This window comes from Brachycentrus maculatus, unplaced genomic scaffold, assembly GCF_059751285.1.
Source record: "Brachycentrus maculatus isolate JH-2025_06_01 unplaced genomic scaffold, ASM5975128v1 h1tg002386l, whole genome shotgun sequence".
Lineage (NCBI taxonomy): Eukaryota > Metazoa > Arthropoda > Insecta > Trichoptera > Brachycentridae > Brachycentrus > Brachycentrus maculatus.
In genome coordinates, this window is record NW_028282870.1 from 1 (window position 1) to 7500 (window position 7500).

Genomic DNA, 7500 nt, shown 5'->3' on the forward strand with positions numbered 1-7500 from the left:
ATCGCCTAAGGTTGCCGAATGCCTCGCCTGCCTCGCCGTCTGACATTAATTCGACCCTCTCGATGGCTCGTCGGGAATGGCCCGGATCGAGCTCGCGACGCGGTCAAGCGGCCGCGCGTACCCCACACTGCGCGGGTACTACGAGTGGGAGTTAATATATAATATTATACGAGGAGTTATTAATACATAATATAACACAAGGAAGGGTGAACGGCGGGAGTAGCTATGATCAGCTTAAGGTTGCCAAATGCCTCGCCGTCTGACATTAATTCGACCCTCTCGATGGCTCGTCGGGAATGGCCCGGATCGAGCTCGCGACGCGGTCAAGCGGCCGCGCGTACCCCACACTGCGCGGGTACTACGAGTGGGAGTTAATATATAATATTATACGAGGATATTAATACATAATATAACACAAGGAAGGGTGAACGGCGGGAGTAGCTATGATCAACTTAAGGTTGCCAAATGCCTCGCCGTCTGACATTAATTCGACCCTCTCGATGGCTCGTCGGGAATGGCCCGGATCGAGCTCGCGACGCGGTCAAGCGGCCGCGCGTACCCCCACTGCGCGGTACTACGAGTGGGAGTTAATATATAATATTATACGAGGAGTTATTAATACATAATATAACACAAGGAAGGGTGAACGGCGGGAGTAGCTATGATCAGCTTAAATGCCTCGCCGTCTGACATTAATTCGACCCTCTCGATGGCTCGTCGGGAATGGCCCGGATCGAGCTCGCGACGCGGTCAAGCGGCCGCGCGTACCCCACACTGCGCGGGTACTACGAGTGGGAGTTAATATATAATATTATACGAGGAGTTATTAATACATAATATAACACAAGGAAGGGTGAACGGCGGGAGTAGCTATGATCAGCTTAAGGTTGCCAAATGCCTCGCCGTCTGACATTAATTCGACCCTCTCGATGGCTCGTCGGACAAGGCCCGGATCGAGCTCTGAACGCGGTCAAGCGACGCCGACGCGCGGCAATCGCGAGTACCCTACGCTGCGCGAGTACTACGAGTCGGAGTGTTTGTTCGTTTAGATAATGTATATATATATATATATATATATATATATATATATATATATATATATATAATATATATATATATATATATATATATATATATATATATATATATATATATATATATATATATATATATATATATATAAAATATTATATAAGGAGGGGTGAACGGCGGGAGTAGCTATGAACGGCTTAATGCCTCGCCGTCTGACATTCGTCGGGGAGTACGAGTGATTGTTTATTCATGTGAGAGATAACAGAGAGTCGGAGTGATGGATTATTTACAATAGATAATATTATTAATTGAATAAATTAATTAATCAATATAAGGTTATTAATGAGAAGGGTGAACCGCGGGAGTAGCTATGATCGGCCTAAGGTTGCCAAATGCCTCGCCGTCTGACATTAATTCGACCCTCTCGATGGCTCGTCGGGAATGGCCCGGATCGAGCTCGTGACGCGGTCAAGCGGCCGCGCGTACCCCACACTGCGCGGGTACTACGAGTGGGAGTTAATATATAATATTATACGAGGAGTTATTAATACATAATATAACACAAGGAAGGGTGAACGGCGGGAGTAGCTATGATCAGCTTAAGGTTGCCAAATGCCTCGCCGTCTGACATTAATTCGACCCTCTCGATGGCTCGTCGGACAAGGCCCGGATCGAGCTCTGAACGCGGTCAAGCGACGCCGACGCGCGGCAATCGCGAATATATATATATATATATATATATATATATATATATATATATATATATATATATATATATATATATATATATATATATATATATATATATATATATATATATATATATTATGATGAAGATGGAGAGGAAGAAGAAGTAGAAGAAAAGTAGTAGAAGAAGAAGAAGAAGAATAATAATAATAATGATAACAAAACTAATAATCATAATAGTTATGATAATACTGATAACAATGATTATAATAATAAGAAGAAGAAGAAGAAGAAGAAGAGGAAGAAGAAGAAGAAGAAGAATAGTTATCATAATAATAGTAGTAATAGTAATAATAATAATAATAATTTCGTAAGATGAAGAAAAAGAAGAAGAAGAAGAACAAGAGCAAGAAGAAGAAGAGGAAGAAGAGGAAGTCGAAGAAGAGGTATAGGACCACGAAGAATAGAAGAAGAAGAAGAAGAAGAAGAAGTAGGAGAAAAGTAGAAGAAGAAGAAGAAGAATAATAATAATAATAATAACAAAACTAATAATCATAATAGTTATGACAATACTGAATAATAAGAGGAAGAAGAAGAAGAAGAAGAAGAAGAAGAAGGAGAAGAAGAAGAAGAAGAGTTATCATAACAATAGTAGTAATAGTTAAAATAATAATAATTCGTAAGAAGAAGAAAAAGAAGAAGAAGAAGAAGAAGAACAAGAGCAAGAAGAAGAAGAGGAAGAAGAGGAAGTCGAAGAAGAATAGAATAGAATAGAAGAAGAAGACGATTAAGACGAAAAGTAGACGACGAAGAATAGAAGAAGAAGAAGAAGAAGAAGAAGAAGGATGATAATAATAATAATAATAATAATAATAATAATAATAATAATAACAAAACTAATAATCATGATAGTTACGATAATAATGATAACAATGATTATAATGATAAGGAGAAGGAGAAGAAGAAGAAGAGGATGAATACTTTTTAAAAAAATATATATATCTGCGTGTACACGCATCGACGTGTAAAAAATATGTATATATATTCGTAACGTGTATCCGCTATCGAAACGAAAATCGTGTAGAGAGAAGTGAAAAAAATTATGCGCGCCGACCATCTGGACTCGATCACTCGCCGTACCCCGCGCGGGAGTTACGCTAAGCCCGATCCGCGCACCCGCCTCGGTCTAGTCGCTCTCGGGGCCGGGGCCGGCGAGACCGGGCCGCCGCGGTACTGTATGCGCGTCCGTAGTGGCGCGCTGATTTGCACAGCGTTCGCAAACCGCGGCGGCCCATCTGGTCGGTCGCGTCGGCGGTACATTTGCGAAACTCGACGCGGCGTTCGCCTTCTGGCTTCGCCGGCGCCCGTGTCTCATCTCTGGAGTTCCGCGCGAGTAGAACTTGACCAAGAAATGAAAAAGAGTACGGTCGGAGGAGGTAACTCCCCGGCCACACCGTTGCCTCACGGCTCACGGCGTACGCGTTTACGAATGGGAATTCATAATTTAGGCGACGACGACGCACTCCGTGTGATCGATCCCCGCCTGCTCTCCCCGCTCGGCTCTTCGAGCAAGAGAACCACCGCAGCGGCAAGGCAGAGTAACAAAATACACATGCCCGATAATGAGCAAATTGTTCTTTTATCGACGGAGTGTGAGTGTCACAGAGCGTGGCGCGGCGGGTGACTCCGCCGCGCGCGACACGCCGTGTCCGAGCAGTGTCTCTCGGTTACGCAGCTAACCCGAAGAACAGCTCCCTGGTTGATCCTGCCAGTAATCATATGCTTGTCTCAAAGACTAAGCCATGCAAGTCTCAGTAAAAGCCGAATTAAGGTGAAACCGCGAATGGCTCAATATATCAGTTTTGGTTCCTTAGATCGTACACGGTTACTTGGATAACTGTGGCAATTCTAGAGCTAATACATGCAAACGAGGTCCTGACCGGCAACGGGAGGGATGCTTTTATTAGATCAAAAACCAATCGGCGGCGGGGTTCGCGCCCGTCCGTCGCCATTCGAGATGACTCTAGATAACTTTGAGCTGATCGCACGGTCTAGCACCGGCGACGCATCTTTCAAATGTCTGCCTTATCAACTGTCGATGGTAGTTTATGCGACTACCATGGTTGTCACGGGTAACGGGGAATCAGGGTTCGATTCCGGAGAGGAGCCTGAGAAACGGCTACCACATCCACGGAAGGCAGCAGGCGCGCAAATTACCCACTCCCGGCACGGGGAGGTAGTGACGAAAAATAACGATACGGGACTCGTCCGAGGCTCGTGATCGGAATGATTACACTTTAAATCCTTTAACGAGGATCCATTGGAGGGCAAGTCTGGTGCCAGCAGCCGCGGTAATTCCAGCTCCAATAGCATATACTAAAGTTGTTGCGGTTAAAAAGCTCGTAGTTGAAATTGTGTCCTGCGGTGTCGGTCTACCGAATGCGGTACGACAGGCACGTCTGCGGGGCTTCTCGCCGGTGCGTCCACCGCCGGTGTGTCGCGGTCGTCCTCACGGTCGGCCGCGCGCCGAGGCGGGCCGTCGCGGCTGTTTACTTTGAACAAATTAGAGTGCTCAAAGCGGGCTAACACTTGCCTGAATATTGTACGCATGGAATAATAGAATAGGACCTCGGTTCTGTTTTGTTGGCTTTCTGATACCAGAGGTAATGATTAATAGGGACAACTGGGGGCATTCGTATTGCGACGTTAGAGGTGAAATTCTTGGATCGTCGCAAGACGGACTAAAGCGAAAGCATTTGCCAAAGGTGTTTTCATTAATCAAGAACGAAAGTTAGAGGTTCGAAGGCGATTAGATACCGCTGTAGTTCTAACCATAAATGATGCCAGCCAGCGATCCGCCGAAGTTTCATAATTTTAACCCGGTGGGCAGCTCCCGGAAACCAAAGCTTTCGGGCTCCGGGGGGAGTATGGTTGCAAAGCTGAAACTTAAGGAATTGACGGAAGGGCACCACCAGGAGTGGAGCCTGCGGCTTAATTCGACTCAACACGGGAAAACTCACCAGGCCCGGACACTGGAAGGATTGACGGATTAACAGCTCTTTCTCGATTCGGTGGGTGGTGGTGCATGGCCGCTCTTAGTTGGTGGAGCGATTTGTCAGGTTAATTCCGGTAACGAACGTAACTCTAGCCTATTAAATAGACGTGCAACCGGTATCACGAGGGTCCGCGTGCGCGCGTTCCGCGGCGCTCGCGTCGCGTGCGTGCGTCTCGCGGTCTTCACTACCGGCGTACAATGAAAATCTTCTTAGAGGGACCGGCGGTATATATAGCCGCACGAGATTGAGCAATAGCAGGTCTGTGATGCCCTTAGATGTCCTGGGCCGCACGCGCGCTACACTGAAGGGATCAGCGTGTCCTCCTTGGCCTAACGGCCCGGGTAACCCGATGAAACCCCTTCGTGATAGGGATTGGGGTTTGCAATTCTCCCCCATGAACGAGGAATTCCTAGTAAAAGCGAGTCACCAGCTCGCGTTGATTGCGTCCCTGCCCTTTGTACACACCGCCCGTCGCTACTACCGATGGATGATTTGGTGAGGTCTTCGGACTGGTGCGCGGAAGCTCGTCTCGGGCGTCCGACGCGTCGGAAAGTTTGACCGAATTTGATCATTTAGAGGAAGTAAAAGTCGTAACAAGGTTTCCGTAGGTGAACCTGCGGAAGGATCATTTCCTGTGTAATAATATATTTTGTAATATATATACATACTTGTATGTAAAATACACGAATCACGATGCGCGGCCGAGAGCCCGACATCGCTGCGGCGGAGATCGCCCTAGGGCGCCGCCGCGAACCGCGGACCCGCCGGCGTCGCGGGACGGCTCTCTCGATCCTGACGGGTCGGGGGACCGCGCCCGCGTCCGGTCGCGATTTAGTGATGCGCGTGTGCGTGTGCGCGCGCGCATCACCATTAAGGTTGCTATTTTTTGTTGTTTTGATCTTCTAAGGTCAGTTTGCGCTCGCGCGAACACCCAAAACGCGACGGATAAACAAGTGAACGAATGACAATTTTAAAATTGTACAATTATTACCCTGAACGGCGGATCACTCGGCTCGTGGGTCGATGAAGAACGCAGCTAAATGCGCGTCAGAGTGTGAACTGCAGGACACATGAGCATCGACATTTCGAACGCACATTGCGGTCCGAGCAAGACGTAGTTTGTCCACGGACCACTCCTGTTTGAGGGTCGCGCACGCAATGCGACCAGACTTCGCCGCGGAGTCTCTCACCCTCGTCCGCGAGGGGGGGGGGCCCCGGCGAGCGCGCTGCCGGCGTCGCCCGCGCCGCCCGACCCGCTCCGGCGGTCGGCGCGCGCGCGGGCGTCCGGTCAAATGTGTGACGAATTTCGAGCGCGCGGCCGGGACGCTAACGCGTGTCCGGGGGCTAGCGACGACGCTGTGAAACCGCGATCGATCCTTTTGCGATCTTCGCGGGGCGATCCTCGCGCCCTCGACGCGGTCCCGCCGCCGCGCGCCTCTGTCTGTCTGTATTATTTATATATAATATAAAAATTATCTTTCTGTCGTCGACCTCAAATCAGGAGAGATCACCCGCCGAACTTAAGCATATCAGTAAGCGGAGGAAAAGAAACTAACGAGGATTCCCCGAGTAGCGGCGAGCGAAACGGGAAGAGCCCAGCGCTGAATCCTGCGGCCCAGGCGGGCCGCCGGGAAATGTAGCGTTAGGGAGGAGAGTAATATACACGCGCGGTCATTAGTCACGGCTGCCTGTCCAAGTTCATCTTGAACGGGGCCCGCTTACCCGCAGAGGGTGCCAGGCCCGTAGCGACGGTAGCCGGCCGCGACGGTCTCTCTCCCCAGAGTCGGGTTGCTTGAGAGTGCAGCCCTAAGTGGGTGGTAAACTCCATCTAAGGCTAAATACTACCACGAGACCGATAGCGAACAAGTACCGTGAGGGAAAGTTGAAAAGAACTTTGAAGAGAGAGTTAAAGAGTACGTGAAACCGTTCAGGGGTAAACCTGTGGAACTCAAACGAGCGAACGGGGAGATTCATCGCGTCTTCCGTCGTGGGCCCGCGTCTCGGTGCACACCTTCGCCCTCGGCACTCGTGTCGGGGCGGCGGGTGTCCGGGTGCGCAGCCGGGCCCCCGGAGCGCGTGCACTTCTCCCTCAGTATAACACCGCGACCCGTCGCGCCCCGGTCGAATGCGCCGTGCGGTTGTCCCGTCTCGCTATGCGGGGCGGAGCCGCGGCGTCCACGGCCGGGGCCGGTCGAACATTTGACGAGCGACGGTAGAGAACGAGGATCGCGTCCGCCCCACCTGTGAGGGCGTCCGTCGCGTCACAGCCGCTTCCTTATCGCGGCCCCCGGCGTCTAGTGCGTCGCGGGCGTCGCTTTTCGGTTGCCGGCGGTTAGTGGCGCGCTCTCGGACGGGACGCGTCCCGGTCGGCGGTGGTTTTGTTTTGGGCACTCACAGGACCCGTCTTGAAACACGGACCAAGGAGTCTAGCATGTGCGCGAGTCATTGGGAACGCTGATAAACCCAGAGGCGAAATGAAAGTGAAAGGTCGGCCTCGAGCCGGCCGCAGGGAAGATGCGCGGGCGTCGCCAGACGCCCCGCCGCATTCCCGAGGCGTTTCGAGAAAGCCCCCGTGCGATTATCGAGACGCACTGAGAGCGTACACGCTGGGACCCGAAAGATGGTGAACTATGCCTGGTCAGGTCGAAGTCAGGGGAAACCCTGATGGAGGACCGAAGCGATTCTGACGTGCAAATCGATCGTCCGAACTGGGTATAGGGGCGAA

At 50.5% G+C, this 7500-nt stretch overlaps 1 non-coding gene and 2 pseudogenes across 1 annotated transcript; all 3 read left to right on the plus strand.

The window, feature by feature from the left end:
- Positions 1–3471: 3471 nt before the first annotated feature.
- LOC148298197 (small subunit ribosomal RNA) lies at positions 3472–5406 on the plus strand. Its single transcript, XR_015839213.1, has one exon. It is a non-coding gene; the product is annotated as a small subunit ribosomal RNA (ribosomal RNA).
- A 357-nt stretch (positions 5407–5763) lies between these two features.
- LOC148298198 (5.8S ribosomal RNA) lies at positions 5764–5925 on the plus strand (annotated as a pseudogene).
- A 337-nt stretch (positions 5926–6262) lies between these two features.
- LOC148298199 (large subunit ribosomal RNA) overlaps positions 6263–7500 on the plus strand; it is a 4077-nt pseudogene continuing 2839 nt past the window's right edge.